Raw genomic sequence first — 20,791 nt, 5'->3', positions numbered from 1 at the left:
GAGTTTTCTTTCTGGCAAGACCTCATGCATGCATGTAGTCAGAGCGGTTCAGAAGCTACAGTCATTTTAATTTGGGTATGTCATTTTAGGCGTTATCTCTACAAAATGGGGGTGGAGTGCAACAGGTTTTAACAATGTCAGTCTAAGTGGGAAAAGTCTTTTTGGGCCTCATCATGTGATCGACTCAGCAGGTGCAGTTTAGCTGTTTTTTGAGTTTTGCGTGAGGAGGGTGTATGTTGCATGGATGGTGAGGGTGAGATATGTGTTTCACTTATGCACCTTAATGGAGTAGCCGTTCAATTTTGCTGTATTTCAAATGCAATGGCAATAAAGGCATTCATTCATTCATTCATTCATTCATTCATTCAAAATATTGATTCATTTCATTTTCTTTGTTGATACAATCTGAGCTGTTTCTGGGAAATGGTTCACAGTAGTTTCACTTTCACTCTGGACATCAGCTGATTCTGACCGGGCCAATAAAGCAGAGAGCAGCAGACTGATGCAGCCTCTTCCTCCTCCTCCTCCTCCTCCTCCTCCCCCTCCTCCTCTTCCTCACAGCAGCACATATAACAGCCTGAACACTGAGGCTCAGAGAGAAACTCTTCTGCACAAGATCAGCTGTGACTGACGCTCGGAGCAGGTAAGATGTTTTCTCTCAGTCTGTTCATTCATCACATGCTTAACACATTGATGACATCACATCCTTTACAGTCTCAGTAACTCCTGAGCCAACAGACCGTCACTGCACACACACCATGTTCACTACTTTAACTTCAGTTTCTCCTGTCTCACACACACACACACACACACACACACACACACACACACACACACACACACACACACCTACAGTGTAGACATAGTCTCCAGTTATCATCTGTAATAATCCTTTAATATTAATCTCTTCAGTTTCTATTGATGCTGTAGCTCTGTTGTTTGTTCTTTCTTTATGTATTTGTTTCTTCATCAGTTTCTTGTTGGGATCAAATCTGAGTCCAGCTCTGAATCTGTTTATTGATTATGTTTAGTTTATTTGTTTGTTTGTTTGGTGGAATTAAGATTTTTCTTAGTTTTTGTTTCCCTCAGTATGAAACCTGAAGCACAGAGATTGTGCAGAACTGAAAGGGCATTGGCTTTCATCATGTTTAGTCTCTGTGACAATATCGTTGGCCCTTCGATATTGTTATCAAAGTTATTAACTCGCATAAAAATGTTGAAAACACTGGAGATAGCTGGATAAGCAAAACTTAAAAGTTTAAAATAACTTTGATCGTCAGAGTATAAAAGCGTAACTAAAACGTAAAAACAACAGAGGCTAAGATACGAAAAAGAAGAAACAAAAAGGAAGACAAGTAAAAAAAACAAGAAGAGAGAAGAGTCGAAAAAAGAAAAAAGGAGAGTGACATGCGAGAGAACAAGAGAGAGAGCGCACATGTTTTTATCCGGACAGAAAAGGGGGCGGGTTCACTAAGGTGTTTTTCTTAGTTGTAAAATAGGCTTATTACTTTATGTTAAAAGAAACTTAATGCTTTTTATTATACGAGATCATATACTTTGACATGTTATGCACAATAGGCACATACTCTTCTCATTATGGTCAAAATCAGTTCTTAACATCCAATTAAAATGAATACAATGAATACCTAACCCTAACCCTAACCGTGTATCAGCAAAGTACACTTATAAACTGCTTCAAATACACACACTCTAGACTAACTAACCTAGAGTTGTAATATATAATGAAAAACAAAATGAGGAAGCACATATTCATGAAAACAAGTTGATTAATAAACCCAACTGTATTTTAATATGGGGCTCCTTATGGGAACCCACTTTAACTACCGTCACAAGATGGCAGTATGGCTCCATGTTAGATGAGGGATTAAAATCGTATTTTCTTAATTCCCTTAATTTTTGCCTTACATAAATGAGAAAAAACATCATTCAACTAACAAACAAGGATGACGCACATTTACAACGTTATAACATGGATAAGATGTATAATTTCACTTCCAACAGACATTTCAATTTTGTCAAACAGAAACATTTGGTAAGAGAGTGGAGGGCGTGATTTCCCCAGGGCAATGCGAATGGACAGGATGTGGTTGAGAAAAGAAGCATTCTCTCACGGCAACTAGTGGGTCGTTCATCACCGCGTTTTGCCCCAAGGCTGGATACTTTAAGATGGCATTTGAAACTTGAGGGATCCTAAGTGACTCTTTACCTCCTTTTGGCCTAAGGATGGCTGAAAGAAGCGTTTGTCCAGTCAGGGTAATACAGGGGTGAGTCCTAAACATTTGACCCCCGGTGGTCTGGTGGGTCTTGTTCATTGATAATACTGGTTCAAGGGAAGTCCAGAGAGGCTGTTCCTCTACATTTTAATATGCGTGTCTGAAATGTGTAACAGAGGTCATTGCTCTGATGTATTCTGGGATCTTGTTTCAGATTTTAGCGTACATGTGACAAAATGATCTCTGACCATAACTCTTATTGTGAGGTGGAATAAGGAATAAGTGCATGTGAAACTGATGCAGTGACGTGTTGCTGTCTTGTGTTGTGACTTGGAAGTAGAGCAGGAAGTGTAGGCCTGGAGTTGTTGTTTATGATCTGAAAATAGAATTTAATGGTTAATTTGTGTAGTTTTGAAAAGTCGGGGCGTTGGAATGGGAGAGTGCAGTGACGAGTCTAAAGATGGAGGTTACCGTGGATCTTATAATCTCTGTTGTGTTTGTAGCACTTATGATAGAACACTTATAATTATGAAAGATGTTGAATGTGCCAAGCTAATGCTAGGCTAATGCTAAGCTACATTAGCACGAGTGAGGTTAGGAGCTTCAGTTGAGGGTCAATGAAACACACAAGAGACAGTAGTGTAGTTACCGGTATTATATTGAATAATTTGAACAAAAAATACTTGAAATGATTCAAGAAAAAAAACAAAAAAACAAAAAAAACACAGGCCTTTCAATATAACAGTCAGTTATACACACACTTCAATTTCAGTTTTCTACTAGCAGTTATTTTGACCAGTCATTTACAGTGCACCTTTAACTTTTTTCTAAAGCAGTGCATTTTCAATTCAGTTCAGTCCCACAATATTCACATAGATTGTCACACAACTCAATAAACAATTCAAAACTCAATTGCACTTAAAGTGTTTGTGCTTAAAGTGACTAATGCTGTATGGGGTTTAGGAACAGGCTAGTTTCATGTGTTTGGAAAAAGTCCTACCACACCACCAGCGAATTGTTTGTTGGGCAGGCTTGAGGCCTACTTCTCTGCGAGTCTTGTTGTGGAGATCCAGTTTCCACTTCCTTTTCTCTAGCTCGCCATCCAATAAGAATAAGCATTCAGTTGGTTCTCAGCTCCAAACGTCCAGTCTGCTGGTTGAGCACTGAGGTGTGGGCCTTGGTGTTACCAGGTGGCTGGCCGCATGTCAACTAAATGAAAATGGGGTTTCCACTCCACAAAGGGAAGGGCATGTGCCAAGTGACCAGAGGCTGCATATGACTGGCTCCAGGGTTTTGACTGACAGCTTTGGTATCCAATAAGGTGGAGGTGCAGTGTGATTGTGGTGCAGTGATTTTGCACCTGCACAACCATGAACTATGGCAGAGTAACTCCTTATTTCACCAGGGTTACATCCTCCCCTCCTGAAGTAATGCACATCCCGCTGCATCCTTTTTGTGGCTGAGTGGCCACAGGAATATTCAACATGGGCCGCATCAGTACAGAGGGGGGCACAAAATCAAGACCCACTGTTGAGTTGGTGACAATATTGCTTAGGCCTTGGAACAATGACTGAATGACAGAAATTTGGGGATTTCCCAACTCAGTGTAGCGGAAGCGCTCTGGTGCTTTTCTTTGTCTTTTAGGGTATCTGCCAGGCTCATGTGGTTGGTCAGACTGCAACATGTCATTCTCCTGACTGAGTTCTTGATTGACATCATTTTGCTCAATTCCATCTCTGCTGCTTGTGTTCAGCAGTGCATCCTCAGAGATGACATCCTGTTCATCATTAGTCATTTCAGGTAAGTTTTGTCTTTCAGGAATGAGGTCAAATTCAGCATTGTTTGCTCTCAGCAGGAGGCTGACCACCCTGACCGACGTGATCCCCAAGCGTGAGGTCAGACCTGTGGCGTCGTCCAGGTGAGGGCCACATACCTCCACCACACGGCCCAGCGTGAGGATTCTGGCCTCACACAGTTTCTGGAGCACGGTTGGTTCTGCTTCACACCGGAGCCGAGTCCCATGAACCACCGGCTCCCTAAGAAGCCAAAACACAGAGTAACATTTCTTCAGCCTCTCCTTACGGAACATTTCCCACACTTTGAACAGTCCTTGATAAAAGCATGGAAGGTTGTCCAACTTACACCCATTTAAATCCATTAAAAACAGCGACTCAGCCAGACCCAGCCCACCACACCTCTCCAGTATGGCACGAGCTACGGGTCTCCAGACAAGGTAGACAGGTCCAGTCAGGAGTCTCTGAATGAACCGGAGCCTGAAAGCAGCACCCCTGCTTGTCAAGTGGACAAGCCCATGTCCTCCTTCCTCCTTGGGCAGGAAAAGGATGCTCTGTGGGACTCAGTGTAGAGGGTCCCAAAAGAAATCCACCATGACCGCCTGCACTCTGGACAGCAGGTTAAAAGGAGGGTCCATACACGCCAGCCGGTGCCACAACATGGAGGACACAAGGTTATTAATGATCAGGATCCGACCTTTAAAAGACAGTTTTGGTAGAATCCATTTCCATTTTTTCAGTCAGCCTTCGACTTTTTCTAAAAGACAGTCCCAGTTTTTGGGACGGATGAACCCCCAGATACTTGAGTCCTCCACTCTTCCACACGAGGCCTCCACGTAAAACCAGCCTATTAATCAGTCCTTCACCTACTGCTAAGGCTTCGCTTTTTCTCCAGTTCACTTTAGCAGAGGAGAGTTTACTAAAGCTAACCACAGTTTCATTTAGAACATCAATATCATGTTGGTTTTTCACAAGAACAATGACATCATCAGCATACGCAGATAATTTGAAACAATTTCTACACCCAGGAAAAGAAGTACCAGACAAAAGTGACCTTAATGTGTGCAACAAAGGCTCTATGGCCAGAGAGTACAACATCCCAGACAGAGAGTAGCCCTGTCTGACTCCCCTCTGAACTCTGAGCGCTTAAACCCCCGTTAATCTTGAGTACACTCTCAATGTCACTGTACAAGACCTGGATCTGGGCTATGAAACCAGAGCTGAACCCAAAAGTCTGCAGCGTCTGCCACAAGTACTGATGTTCAACTCGGTCAAAAGCCTTTTCTTGATCTAGAGAAATCAGACCAAGCTCACTGCCCAAAGAACCAGAGAGGTCCAAAATGTCCCGAATTAGAGTGATGTTGACAGATATCAACCTGCTGGGCACACAGTATATTTGGTCCACAATGACCTGCTCCATCACTTTTCTCAGTCTTGTTGCCAACACTTTGGATAGAAGTTTGTAGTCTGTGCACAGTAAGGACACAGGACGCCAGTTTTTAATGTCCTGCAGGTCTCCTTTCTTCGGGAGGAGGGTGAGGACAGCTCTCCTGCCGCTAAGAGGCAACCTCCCCTTGCTCAGACTGTCTCTGAGAACAACCAACAGATCATCACCAATAACAGGCCAGAAAGTCTTGTAAAAGTCTGCAGGAAGACCGTCTATCCCAGGAACCTTCCCGCTCTGCAGGCTCTGCAGGGCCTCCTGCAGCTCCTTAGCAGAGAGCGGCGCCTCCAGCTCAGTGTTGTCCTCCTCAGAGACCTTAGGAAGGTCCTCATAGAAGGACAGCGCCACCTCTGGTTCGTCCTGGAACTCCGTCCTGTAGAGCTGCTGATAAAAACCAACAGCACACTGCCGAATATAAGCCGACTCCTGCAGCAGCTGCCCAGTGTCAGACCGCAGAGAGTGTATCAGTGTCCTCTGACCATTTTTACGTTCAAGACCGAAGAAAAAGTGAGAGGGAGCGTCCATTTTTTTGGTCTAACCAAAGCACCCTGAGCAGAGATACCCAGCAGGTCAGACAGAGCTGATTTTTTGCTTTTGAAAACTTCAATGTGTTCTCGTTCTCCTGTGGAGTCTGCTAAAAACCTGCAGCTCCACCACTTCTCTCTCCAGAGCTCTCATAGATCTGGCCATGTCCTTTGTGACATTGAGAGTGTACTGTAGGCAAAGCTGCTTAATTTTGACTTTACCTACATCCCACCACTGCTGTAAGGAGACAAACTCAGATTTAGTTTGTCTGTATTTCAGCCAACAAAACTTCAATACATTTCTGAAAACACTGTCAGACAACAGAGAGACGTTGAAGTGCCAATACGCACTTTTACATTTTACATCCTTTATAAAAATCGAGCACTGTACAAGGGAATGATCAGAAATACCAACCAGACTTATAGCACAACTTTTAAATACATTAATGTGATGTTCAAAACAATACACACGGTCAAGTCTGGCCAGGGATAGTGAGTTATCTCTGGAGTGAACCCAGGTGTACTGCCGCTAACCGTATGGAAATGTCTCCAAACATCACACAGTTCAAAAGTTTCCACAAGCTGAACGAGACACCTTCTAGAGGCAGCGTGAGGTTCCTGATGGTTCCTGTCCAACACAGGGTTTTCTGTACAGTTAAAGTCCCCGCCCACAAACACATACTCCTCACTGTTACAGTCACTAAGGACATCTTTAACACATCCAAAAACAGCAGTCTTTCTGAAGCCACAGCTGGAGCATATACATTTATAAAAACCATTTGTACTTTTTCAAATTCAGCACACAGTTTCAACAGCCGACCTGGAACAATTTCATTGACTGTGCAGGAAAAAGGTAAGAAATCTCTAGAAAAAGAGAATACCAACCCCCCCACTGTTACTGCTCTTGTGACTGAAAAAAGCATGCATGCATGATGTCGTCCTCACAGTCATTAACCTGTGAGTTCTGTGTGTTCTGTGTGTTCTCCTCTGACTGAGAGGAGGAACACTGTGGGCCTGTCTTTGACACCTTCTTAGTTTTTACACTATTATCTTTAGTTTCTGTTTGTTTCCTTTTCACAGGCAGCTTCATTAATTCATCGTCCATCACACTCTCTTCCACTAACACAGACTCAGCCACTCTGGTTGCAGTGTGTCCCGTCTGCTCCTTTAACTCAGCCTGAACACTGAGCACATCCTGATCACTCTTCTCATGATCCAGCTGAACAACATCTGAATCAGTGTGGTCACTGTCTGCTCTGTTCTCAGCCCCCTGTGTGTCATGTTGTGTGTCCTGTGTGTTATTCTGTGTATCGCTGTGTGTGTCTCTCTGCGCTGTGGCCTGACCCTGACGGTCAGTCGCTCTCTCTGGACACGAGTGGATCAAGTGCCCCTCGGCCTCACATCCAAAACATTTCAAGGTTTCAGAAGTCAAATGAACAGTATAACCAAAATCATCAATGTGGAAACTGAGAGCTAAGTTCAGTTCCTCGTTTTTCTTGAGGATCACCAACACCTGTCTTCTGAAGGACATGACGTGTTTGAGGTGCAGAGATTTACAGCCCAGAGGGATCATTTTCATCGGAGACACCAGCTGTCCGTGTCGGGCCAGCTCCTTCTCCAACATCTCATTTCTCAGAAACGGAGGCACATTGGCAATGACAACTTTTTTAGCGGGGTTAACAAGAGGAAACACGGGAGTCAGTGTTCCCTGAATCACGACTCCACTTTCAATGACCTGGTTCACTTTATCGGTGCAGTCCAGAAAAATGATCACAGCACTGTTCATCCTGGAGGCAGATTTAACGCTGCCATAACCCACAACTGCACCCACAGCTAAGCTGCACTCCTCCACCGACACACCGACAGCTGGAGAAAGTTTGACTGCGTGTCAGCGAGTCAGCCTCTCCAGCCCAGAGAGGCCACGCACCGCCATGCCCGGCTGCGTGGTTGCGGCAGCAGCCGCCACCAAACAAACAACAAACACTCAACAAATAAACAACAAACACAGCTCTGTCCGTCCTGGAAGAGGGATCCCTCCTCAGTTGCTCTTCCTGAGGTTTCTACCGTTTTTTTTCCCCGTTAAAGGTTTTTTTGGGGAGTTTTTCCTGATCAGCTGTGAGGGTCATAAGGACAGAGGGATGTCGTGTGCTGTAAAGCCCTGTGAGGCAAATTGTGATTTGTGATATTGGGCTTTATATATAAAATTGATTGATTGATTGATTGATTGATTGATTGAACTCTGCTGACAGAGAAGTGATGCATAAACTTATAGAACAACACCCAGTGGAAGAAAAACGAGCAAAAAGGGTTGAAAAACTTACACACTTTAACAAACGCTCTCCGAAACACTCACACAGTCACTCTCAGCATGCACTCAGAGAGAGAGAGAGAGAGAGAGAGAGAGAGAGAGAGAAGGAGAGAAGAAGAGAAGGTGCCCGGTGTATTATAGGGGGGTCCTCCGGCAGACTAGGCCTAAGTCAGCCTAACTAGGGGCTGGTACAGGGCAAGCCTGAGCCAGCCCTAACTATAAGCTTTATCAAAGAGGAAAGTCTTAAGTCTAGTCTTAAATGTGGAGACGGTGTCTGCCTCCCGGACCGTAACAGGAAGATGATTCCACAGGAGAGGAGCCTGATAGCTGAAGGCTCTGGCTCCTGATCTACTTTTGGAGACTTTAGGGACCACGAGTAACCCTGCGTTCTCAGAGCGCAGTGTTCTGGTGGGATAATATGGCACTATGAGCTCTCTAAGATATGATGGAGCTTGACCATTTAGAGCTTTATAAGTTAACAGTAGGATTTTAAATTCAATTCTGTTTGTCATCGTATCTCAGTTCTACTCTTCATTTGTAGAAAAAGATATTTCACACACACACACGTCAGAGTGAGGGGAGCTGCCCATTAACAGGCATCCTGTTGGTGGTTCAGTGCTTTGCTCAAAGGTGCCTCGGCAGTGCCCAGGAGGTGAGCTGGCACCTGTAAAGCTACCAGTCCAAACTCCATATTTGGTCCATGCAGGGACTTGACCCTTTGACCCTCCAGTTCCCAACCCAAGTCCCTCAGGCCTGAGGAGCTACTGCTGCCTCCACGTCTCAATCTGCTGTGCATGTGTAAAAGATAAGAAGCTCTTATTTCTAGTTTTCTATTTCGGTTCCTGTGTGAACACTTGATAACATTCATTTGCTTCTCTGTGGTTTAACAAACTTGTAATCCATATGTGTAGATCATGTTTAAATCTCAACAAAAATTAAACAAACGCAGAAAAAGATGAAAACGATATGTAGGTCACACAGTCTGATCTGTAACACACAAGTCAGGATACTCTGATGTTTATTCTCCAGTCAAGCTGATGATCAGCTGCTGATAAACTACACCTGAAGTCCCCATAAAACTCATCGGTGGCTTAGTGGTAGAACAGGCGCCCCATGTACAAGACTGTTACCGCAGCGGCCGGGTTCAAGTCCAGCCTGTGGCCCTTTGCTGCATGTCACTCCCTCTCTCCCTCCCCTTTCACGCTTGGCTGTCCTGTTCATTAAAGGCTAAATGCCCAAAAAAAATCTAAAAAAAAAACAAAACTCAGTCTACACAGGCTTCACACACATTTTCAGAGACAAAATTTAAAATCTTTTCCAGGACTTTTTCAGGACCCATAGTAGGGCATTAACAGAAAAGTCGATTTGTCGATGTGTCGACGTCAGTGGCACAAGTCGACACCCCCCGGGAGGAGTCGACAAGTCGTGTGTTTTTTCCCTCTCTCTCTCTCTGTCTCCCTGTGCTTGTGTATGGAATGCAATCGCTGCGGAGCAGACTCCGCGAGGAATGTCCGCAGTCATTCGGGCTTTTATAGTCGAGCGCACTTCCGCGTTGTAGTTTCCTGTAAAAATGTCTGTGAAAAATCCCCGCGATGTGAAAAATACATGCCAAGCAGTCACTGGTGCGCAGAGCGGAGTCCGCGTGGTCATAAAATCTGAGCTTTGCGCGCACAGGGCTTGCGGACGTCTGCTTTGAGTCCGCGCGGACCTCCGCAGAGTCCGTTCCGTGTACGTTCCGCCCGAGTATGTTCGAGCCTTGACAGACACACATCACGTGTGGAGATACTTCCCTTTCCTCCGCCGTGTCAATGGGATGATGTCATCAAATGACTTGTCGACTCGACTCGACTTTATTGACAAATAAGTCGACCTGAAAAAAATCAAAGTCGTTAATGCCCTAACCCATAGTGCTATTTTTTTTTCACACAGGGACAAAATGGAGGAATGTCCAGGATGGTTAAAAACACTGTCACATATCAGAGCTACGTTACGTCTACAGCTACAGAAGATTAATGTGCTGGAGAAAATAAAGAGAGCATCTGATAAATTAATTTGTCCTGCCATCCCAGACTGACAAACTCCTCTGCCATGTTCTCTACTTTTGACTTCCTGAAATGATTTCTTGTATTTAATGTTTGCATCTCTGCTTCTGTTTCTGTCCTCTGAATTGTTTTTTAAAGTTCGTCACATCAGCGAAAACAATTCAAGACATTCAGTTCTTCAACTCTTTCATTGTTTGCTGAACCAAAATTTCTCAGCGTCATTTCCAGAGTGTGGACCTTAACAACAGTACGCCAACAAAAACAATTTAAACTCAAGGTCCACTTCAGGGCTTTCAGTTGTATTCCATGGACTTCTTCATGACAGCTGAGCAAACACTTTCTGCTGATGATGTTTTACTTGCACCAAATATTTCTATGTGTCCTCTGCCTTTCTTCTTTCAGACCTGATCACACACCTTCATCATGGCCGACAGCAAGTCCACCGCTGACGTGCTGCTGGAGCTGATCTACTCCTGGATGGAGCAGAGGGAGCTCTGTGCAGAGCAGCTGAGGAAACTGGCCGAGGAGCTGGAGGCGCACAGGAAGAGATGCAACACCAGTGAAACTGTTGGCAGCTCAGCGTCAGTGTTGGGAGGTATAGCTCTGATCGGGGCCGGTGTGGCCATTGTGTTGACCGGTGGAGCAGCTGCTCCATTGATAGGTGTGGCAGCAGGAGCAGGAGCAGTGTCTGCAAGTGGAGGTGTCATCATATCTGTGGTTACTAAAATCACTGAGAGCTTCTTATCCAGCAGCACCCTGAAAGACGCTCAGAAGATAGAAAAGGAGAGTGATGGAATCGCAGATAACATCCAGCAACTGTTCCAGCAGCTGAGGGAGGAGATAATGGAGACGACTTCCCTCACAGATGAAGATGAAGTCGACCGACATGTCATGAACAGAATTCTGGGAGCCATGGCCAGACAAAGTTCACAACACATGTTAACTGATTTAAGCAAAAATGATGACCTCAATTTTATTATTGGGAGAATGTCACAGTTCTGTTTTGGTGCAGGAGCCTCTCAGCTGTCAAACATCTCAGGCAAATCAGCTGCAGCTAATGCTTTTTTAGTACTTTTCACATTCTTATTTAGGAAAAACGTGAAATTTCTTGCTAAAAAAGGAACTAAAGAGCTCATCAAAGTCATGTCTTCAGCTGGACTTGCCATAGCCGCTAAAGGAGTCACCAAGGTAAGATTCTGTCACCGTACACTCACTGTGGTGTTTTAATAATTACACAGTAAATTACACAGAATGATCCTCATATAACTACATGTCACAGTTCTGTTTCTTATCAGTGATAAATACACATGTATTGTGTTTATGACACATATGTTTGATTGAGGCTGACAGTCTGGGATTATTGACAATGAATCATGTATTGATTGGTATTCATCATCAGGTTGTGGGCGGAGCTGTTGGATTGGCGTTTGCACTTCCTGAGGCCATTGACAGCTGGAAAGAGATGATCGAAAACAATCACGTGACTGAAGCGAGCCAATCACTGAGAGATACAGCTGACGCCATTGTGAAGATGACCCAGACTCTGAGGGAACAGCTGGACACCATGAGGTATGATGTTTCTGTCTCCTGAATATAAAGTGACTCTCCACCCAGAGAATCACCTCCTGCACATCCTACAGGTGACTGTGAGGAGTTTAGAGACCAGCAGCTGTGGTCCGTTTGGATTCATGTCAGTTTGTACCTGCTGAATGAACCTTGATGATGCTCATAAAATGTGAGAGGACACAGTAAACTTACTCTCAATGTGTCTCGGAAAATATTCCATGTGTTGAAACAGTGGCGTCAGGTGACTTTATTGTGAAATTCATTTATTGTGAAAATATTTCTCATGATGTCACAGAATCCACTGAGAGTGAAACTTCACACAGTCTGTGATGTGACAGTGTTTTTATTTTGATGCTGTATCCGCCCACCTGCTCTTGTCCCCGGCTCTCTGAAGCTCAGTGCATCAGTGTTTCCTGGACATGACCATGGGGCCGTACAGAGGTCCCTGAGGACCGCCAGGAGACAATAACCTTATATTTTTATACATTTACCCAAATTCATGAATATTTAAATGTACTAAAGACATTCTTATCTTATCTCAGAACGTCTGCTGTGACAGCTGATGCTGTATTCACTCATGTCAGAGAATTTATACAGTAACTTATTTAAATTGTTGTTTCTAACCAAATATGACTAACATCCCCTTTTTTTCCAGTTCCTCCTGCAGACAAACACTTAGGGTGTTTGCAGAAATGCTGCACTGCATTGAAGACAGCGACAGGAGCTCTGAGGAAAAAAGAAAAATGAGAGCGTTTGTATTGAAAATGCTCAAACACGAAGATTTCATGGAATGGCTGAGAGGACATTCAGACCCTGAGTCCATCAAGTCTCGCTGTCAGACCTTCCTAAAACTCACAGACATGTTTGATTTCCTGAAACAAGCACTCGATAAGGAAAAACACAAGATAGTCAAAGAGGACGACATCCACATCACCTTTGTGGCACATGGAGCGATCGAGCAGGAAATGATCCACGCCAACACTCTGCTTCCTCCGTCCACCATCAAAGACGTGGTTGTGTATTCTCCCTGGAACTGTGCGATTAATGCTGGTGTAGCGTACGGTGTAGCTACAGGAATCATTGAGCCTCAGCACAGGGTCTTCCGCTGTACTGAAGAAGACAACTGTCAGATTCCTGATGAAGACCATCGGCCCACCAACCTGCCTGACCGCTGGAACTCAATGAAGAAGGCTGCAGATGAAGAACAGATGATCCCAAACATCATCGTTAGCCCTCTGAGAAAACCAGAGGACGGTGCATGGGAAGCCTTTCTGTTTCTACAAGAAGAGCATGGTCAACCTGGGATAAACCGCATCGTCATCCCGTTCATCCTCCCAGATGAACAGCATGATGATGTTTCACGTGTCCCATTCTCTGTTGTCATCACCACTCTGTCGCAGGTGCTTGAGTCTTCCAGTTATAGGGCCACCGTCCATCTCGCTGCCTGTCTGAGTAAAATATCTGCAGGAACAAAGCTTAATGAGGATTACCTGAAGGAGCAGTACGCCTGCACTATCAACAACACAGTAATGATGACGTCAGACGAAATGTTAATCGACAGAGAAACTGATCTGTACCGAGCCCTTCACGCTCTGTTTGGTTAGACATCTCCTCTGTCTGACGTCATGTCAGTGTCAAACTGAAACTAATTTTAAACTGCAGATCTCTGGTAAAATATGAAAACAATGAAGTGATGATTCAAAATGACAGACAGAGGCACAGGCCATGAAGACAAAACTACAAGTATAGATGCAAGCGGCAATTCCAGGGTTCAAGTCAGCCCTGACCTTTAACAGTTGAAGGCTGGGAAACATCAAGACCTTTGACAGTTCATGACGTGTGCATTAGATAAACAACAGGTTTATGACGATCAGACAGACGCTCATTCATTAACATCTAAATTTCTACGAGGCCACGCTCTTCTGTGGAAACTGTCTCTTCCTATTGGTCAGCTGCAGAGACATTTTGGGGACATGCTTTAATGGCCGAGTTAAAAACGTCCACAGAGTTCGGTGACATTTGAACAAACTCTCATTGATTTATGGCCAAATTTGGGGAAAGACCGTTGCACATGTTTGGAACCTGTGGCGCCCCCTATCGACCGATTAATATAAATTAACACTTGTGGTTCATCATTTTTGTAATGACTGGACCACAGGTTGTTGAAACCCTTCAGGCTTGTATCATCTAATAATCTCAGTGTTGACCATTCAGCACACGGAGCCACGTATGCAACAAAACAATTCAACTGATGATCCGCTCTTTATGACACGTGCAGCGCTGAAATAAACTGTAAGATGTAGTTATTAGTTATTAATTATTAAAATGGAAATATATAAACAGAGCTTTAAGACCCAAATATAGACAATCAAACCACACTGTTGATAATAAATCTGTTCATACAGAAACCTGCTGACAGTTATCAGCTAACTGTCATATTTCAGTTCATACATTGAGATTATTTGTAAAGCAACTATTTTTACTTTAATTAAAACTCCAAACTGCTGCTTCCTCTGGATGATCCAACTCTGATGTGTCAGCAGGAATTTAATGGATTAAAAAGATCAAGAGTGACGATGGAAACAGGTTTGAAGATGAAGCATGTTCACACTGACACAGTTTCAGTCACATCTGCCCTCAACAGCAGACAAATATTATAGACATCACTGATCATATAGGCTCCTGTTACATACCATAATACTTCAATTAGACCAGCCTGGTGTGGCCACACATAGACAAATAATAGCCCGGGGCCACTGATAGAAGTTTTACAGTATACTTCTGATCCTGTTACGTCCCACAGCCGCCTGTGTATTTATTATGTGTATATGTATATGTATGTGCATTATGATCTGTATGTTTAGTGGAGAGTTAGACCTCTCTTTCTGTCCAGAGATTGTGTGTATTGTGTTGACAGGTGTGAAGGTGATTTGATAACGAGCGTGATGTCACCACTGCTGAATTGGCTGAGTAAGGGGCTCGGCCTTCATAACTCCTGTCCACACGGAAGCTGCGAGACAAGACTCATACATGGCAGCAGCACATCGTTTCTCTGGTTTTGCGATAAGTGATTTCTTGTGTGACTATAGAGTGGGCGCTTGTGTTTAGCTTGCTTTGCTAAATATCGTAGCTTTTGTTAAGACCAGCGCCTTAGGGCCAACTGAGTCGCTTGTATTGTAAATAGTCACTGTCACTTATTATTGTTTGCACGGAGCGTAGGGTGAGCTGCTATTTCTGTTATATCTGTTTTCTCCTGTTTTTCTTTAGCCTAGGGAGTTAGGCCTAGTATTTTTGTTTCTCTTGTTTTCATTAGGGATCAGTTATTTCACCGGTCATTGATCCATTTGTGTGCGATATTGTACTGTCTGTACTGTCTGATTTCTCGTTAACTCGTCGTAAATCACACTTCACTCAAAGTCAACAGAAGCTAAATCAGTCTGTCTCAGTTAGTCTGGTGTCCCATCATCAGTAGCTGAGGTCTGGTCCAAATTAATGACCTGTTTTATCTTGTGGAAACTATTGAAAGATGATGTAATTAACATCTCACATGGGGCCAGGCATTATGACGATATATGATCACACACACACACACACACACACACACACACACCAACAGTTTACACATACACACGCTGACACACACTCATCTTCATAGAACACGTCACATCTTACTTATCTGCTTGGTCACGACGGCTCGCTCTAAAAGCAGAGCCTCTTCTTAAAGCGTGACCATAGGCTGGAGTCCAGACGGAGGCTACGAAGGCCTTTACAGGCGCTCATGGAGGACGACCTCCACCAAGCCCTGAGGAGGGCAACATTACTGAGAAATACCAAAAACAAAAAGTCACCACAGCCTGAGGACAATTAGCTCCACTAAGACGTGTGCTGACACCATCACCTGAGAGCCAGTCTTTAATCTTTACAACTTGTTTTTAGCTTTTAGGGCACATTAGCATCTTTAGCCTCTTTGCAGAGTGAGGCTCTCATACTTTTATATCTTTATTATCTTGTGTTTTATTTTACGATCTTTAAGTTTTATGGTTTTATAAAGTTGGTGAGCTGAAGTACTGATATATGAATGTACTTGTTAAGCACTGAAATATAGTCGCTCTGTGTTTTACTGCAGACAGGAAGTCAGGTTAAGGCCACAGGCCTGAGACGGACGCCATCGAGAGGAAACATTGACAATTGTATTTACATCTGCTGACTTTATAAAGATGTTACGCCATGATTTTTATCACCATGTTTTATCTTAATGACTGTTTTGTGGGTTAGGGTTTGACCCATACGTCACAGCGTGTGCATGCGTGCGTGCGTGTGTGTGTGTGTGTGTGTGTGTGTGTGTGTGTGTGTGTGTGTGTGTGTGTGTGTGTGTGTGTGCTGCACTGAGGACGAACTCACAGGTGGTGACATGAGCCAACTGTCATCAATAACTGGGCTTGAAAGGATATAAAAAGAGACGGTTGTGTTTCTGAGCCCTGCAGGAGCCCTCGTCTCTCTGAACACATTTATTCTGCTCCATGAGACTTGGTCTTTGGCAAGAAATGGAGCATTAGTTTGAATCTTTTAGCCTCTTTTGTGAAACTCACAGCTGGTAAAAGTTAACTGTGAGCAGATCCTGTGTAGCCAGCCACTCCTGACGGCAGATGAAGCAACATTCTCGTGTGTCCATGCTTGAGAACAAAGCCAGGAGACACCTGAACTCCTGAGGGACCAGAAATGACGCTCTTGGCCGTGAAAATGAATCCAGAGCAGTTAATGCCAGTCAGTCTGTAGACTGATCTCTTTTGAAAATCAAGATCCAATTTTAAGTGAAACAATTTGACAAATCCAAATTTAAAACCAGTTTTGCCTAATTTAAGGGCTTATAAAAATCAATCCAGACCAGTTCAACAATTTTTACTCTTCTCCTTTCATTTCTGTGACTTCTGGATTTTTACATTTTTCTATATTATTTGTATCTGAAAGAAAAACTTGTATTAAGTGAATAAAAATCAAGAAACAACTTGAAACATTTCTGTCTGAATCTTTGTTTCTTGTAAGAGGAAACACCAGGAAACAAGCTCAGCGTAGAGCCGCCCAGAGGTTCACTCCAGCACATCTCACACTACGGGACACAACTGACACAGATCCACACACACACCTCATCTCAGGGTAGGGTAACCTACGTAGGGACACTTCCCGGGCCTTATCACTGNTCACCACAGCCTGAGGACAATTAGCTCCACTAAGACGTGTGCTGACACCATCACCTGAGAGCCAGTCTTTAATCTTTACAACTTGTTTTTAGCTTTTAGGGCACATTAGCATCTTTAGCCTCTTTGCAGAGTGAGGCTCTCATACTTTTATATCTTTATTATCTTGTGTTTTATTTTACGATCTTTAAGTTTTATGGTTTTATAAAGTTGGTGAGCTGAAGTACTGATATATGAATGTACTTGTTAAGCACTGAAATATAGTCGCTCTGTGTTTTACTGCAGACAGGAAGTCAGGTTAAGGCCACAGGCCTGAGACGGACGCCATCGAGAGGAAACATTGACAATTGTATTTACATCTGCTGACTTTATAAAGATGTTACGCCATGATTTTTATCACCATGTTTTATCTTAATGACTGTTTTGTGGGTTAGGGTGCGACCCATACGTGTAGAGCAGCGCGCGCGCGCGTGTGTGTGTGTGCGCTGAAAATTGAGATCCAATTTTAAGTGAAACAATTTGACAAATCCAAATTTAAAACCAGTTTTGCCTAATTTAAGGGCTTATAAAACCGATCCAGACCAGTTCAACAATTTTTACCCTTTTCCTTTCATTTCAACAACAAACAACTTGAAACATTTTTCTCTGAATCTTTGTTTCTTGTAAGAGGAAACACCAGGAAACAAGCTCAGCGTAGAGCCGCCCAGAGGTTCGCTCCAGCACATCTCACACTACGGGACACAACTGACACAGATCCACACACACACCTCATCTCAGGGTAGGGTAACCTACGTAGGGACACTTCCCGGGCCTTATCACTGTCAGGTTCCTGAGGCGAGAGGCTGACAGAATAAAATCATAATCATTACTGTGAGTCTTCATGCAATTACTTAATGAACTTTAATTCAGTGAAAACAGACTTGTTACCAAATTAAGAGGTGTGAACAAAACTTATTTAAATTTCCTGAAGGGTTATCCAAGATGGAGGCGTTTTTTTGACAGGTCATTGAAGTGAAGGGTGCGGCATTTAAATCTCTCTGTCCGTGCACGACTCCAAAGTTAGTGCGTCTAACCCTGAGATAATACCCCAGCCTGAGCAATGCTCAAAAGATACCCCTCTCCCCTTCCCGTTGCCTATACTGGATAATCTCAGGACTCATACGTCGCCTGCAGGTCAGGGACGAGGCCACTGAGCAGAGATTCACCTGTATTTGCAAGAATTAAAGAAGTATTTCTGTTGTCGACAGTTAATTTGGCGGCAGCAACCGGACACTGGACAGAGAATTTAGCCGAATTGACTCCCTGAGGGCAACGGGCACGCTAGCATTGTCCAATCGATCCATGAGTGCTGCCGCGGCAGATTTAAGTCCTCAATAACGCTTCTGAGAACGGCCTGTTTTTAAAGTCACGTCTGTCGAAATAAAGAAGCCATCTCGCTTCACACCATGCCGTCGTTCTCTGCTGTTGCCGGCCGACTGTCTACAGTCCTGTAACGTTGTCCCCACCACGCACAGACGCCACGTGTGTCGGCTCAGCTGCCCGTTACACCACACTGACCTCTGCATGATGTGCATACGTACAATTTATTCTCAGGATGACGTTAGTAGACAGAGTAGCGTCTGTATTTTTGACGGTATTAAAATTGTACCGTTAGGATCTTTTTAATTCCCTGGTATATTCTGATACCACCCGAGCCGACTCCTCAGCACCACCAAGGTGACCTTCAGCGTGGCACCAAACTCTGGAGGAACTGGAGAAGGTTTCAGGGTTGATGGTGTCTGACAGGCAGGTCAGTGTTTGTTTGTGTTCTTGAGATATCGTGTTCACAGCGATGGGACGGACCGACAACCTGGAATCATAACGCCTCCAGCTGCAGCTTTGCCTGCGTGGAGGCAAGATCCAGACCTGATCCTGGAACAGGTTTGAACTGGTCATAAACCAACAGCCTCGGGATCAGACCGCAGCTCAGACGTCTCGCTGACCATCAGCTGATGGCAGGTCGCCTCCTGAGTTTGGAAAACTGTTGACACACACGGTTTCTTTCACACGCTCTGAGCTATGTACCGAACTCTGTTTGTGTTTCATCTTTATGTTGGAAGAAACAATATTTAAATATCGTCAGAGTTCAGACTGACAGGTAAACACAGGACGAGGATATAAAAGAGACGGAGACAGTTCTCACTCACACGGAGGAGGAACGAGGAAACACGACATCACAGGTGAGTTCTGGTTTTTCTGTTAACTGATAACAGAATACGACCATCACCAGACGAGTCTGTACCAGACTGTGGGCTGATTGGGTTTGGTTTAATTATAAAATCCAACATATCAAACTTTGTCACTGTTAAGTGTGAAAGTCCTGGACTATTGTCTGTCCCTGGTGATCATGTGTTCCATCAGCCTGAATCAGGATGGAGACAGAGAGCGTTCATCATGGCAAATATCAGAAAACACTGAAAACTAAAATGTCAGACGATTAAATCAGGAGGAAAATTCACTGGATGATGACGAGGCTAAATGTGCTGACAGATAAATAAATCAAGGGATAACTGAAGTAAAACACAGGATGTGATGTCAGAGTGGGAGATGGTCCTAAAATGCAGCAGAGTCGATCATCGTTTCACTTTCAGCCATGTTTGTTTGTTGTTGCCGTGGGCAACAGTATGACATCAATATGTCAACAAGTCCAAACACTGCAAATATTGTTCACATCATATTAAAATGATACAGATATAATGGAGATGATAAGCCACGCCCCTGATGGGATGTCATGCTGAGAACACGTGTGTCTGTACGAGAGGGAAGATGGATGAACAACTGATGTCACTGATGTTTGAGTGAATAATGACGCCGCCTCAAAAAGACTCCCGTTAACAAAACATTTCACACCTTCATCTTCTAAATATGAAATGATGATAAGTTGTGATTCATGATTTCACCCTGACATATGTTACTGTCCTCAGTGAGCCATGCGTCCTGCGGCGGCAACAGCCGTCACTCTGCTCCTGGTTCTGGTTCACGTTCAGGAAGCTGTAGCCAATAAGAACCTCACAGTCACGAACACGACAGACGGCGTTCAGAGACCAAAACCTGACACGTTAAAGTCACTGGTTCCCCACAGATGATGTCACAGGGCGGGTTCGTCACAACTGTCAAACACGTTATCCAGCACACGCGTGCGGTGACGGATCGACGTGTACTTCCGGACTCCGAGAACGTTTAGAGACGCAGACGTGATGATACACACACACACANGTTCCCCACAGATGATGTCACAGGGCGGGTTCGTCACAACTGTCAAACACGTTATCCAGCACACGCGTGCGGTGACGGATGGTTCCGGATCGACGTGTACCGCTGTGCTAAGTACTTCCGGACTCCGAGAACGTTTAGAGATGCAGATGTGATGATACACACACACACACACACACACACACACACACACACTCATCAGAATACACACACTGGGTGCAGACCCCTGACTGAGCACTGACACTGTTCACGTCTCTGCTGGTTCCAGAATAACTGCCGCCGTCTGAGAGGTCACCTGGTGTCCATGCACAACTCTGTGGAGTACAGCCAGGTGCTGTGTTTGGCCTTCAGAGCAAACACACACAAAGACCATTTCTGGATCGGTGGGCGGAGCAAATATCTGGTGAGGAACAGATGGATGGATGGATGGATG

At 44.2% G+C, this 20,791-nt stretch overlaps 1 protein-coding gene across 1 annotated transcript in view; it reads left to right on the top strand.

Moving 5' to 3' along the window:
- The first annotated feature begins 550 nt into the window (after positions 1-550).
- LOC126405265 (uncharacterized) overlaps positions 551-20,791 on the top strand; it is a 37,921-nt gene continuing 17,680 nt past the window's right edge. Inside the window, exon 1 of the mRNA XM_050068919.1 lies at positions 551-643. The gene's annotated coding sequence lies outside the window, so the exon portion shown is untranslated. The remainder of the gene's footprint in view (positions 644-20,791) is intronic.

The sequence above is a fragment of the Epinephelus moara genome, chromosome 18 (genome assembly GCF_006386435.1).
Source record: "Epinephelus moara isolate mb chromosome 18, YSFRI_EMoa_1.0, whole genome shotgun sequence".
NCBI classification, from domain to species: Eukaryota; Metazoa; Chordata; class Actinopteri; order Perciformes; family Serranidae; genus Epinephelus; species Epinephelus moara.
Note: the sequence above shows the minus strand (reverse complement) of the source record. Positions and strands in the feature narration are given on the sequence as shown.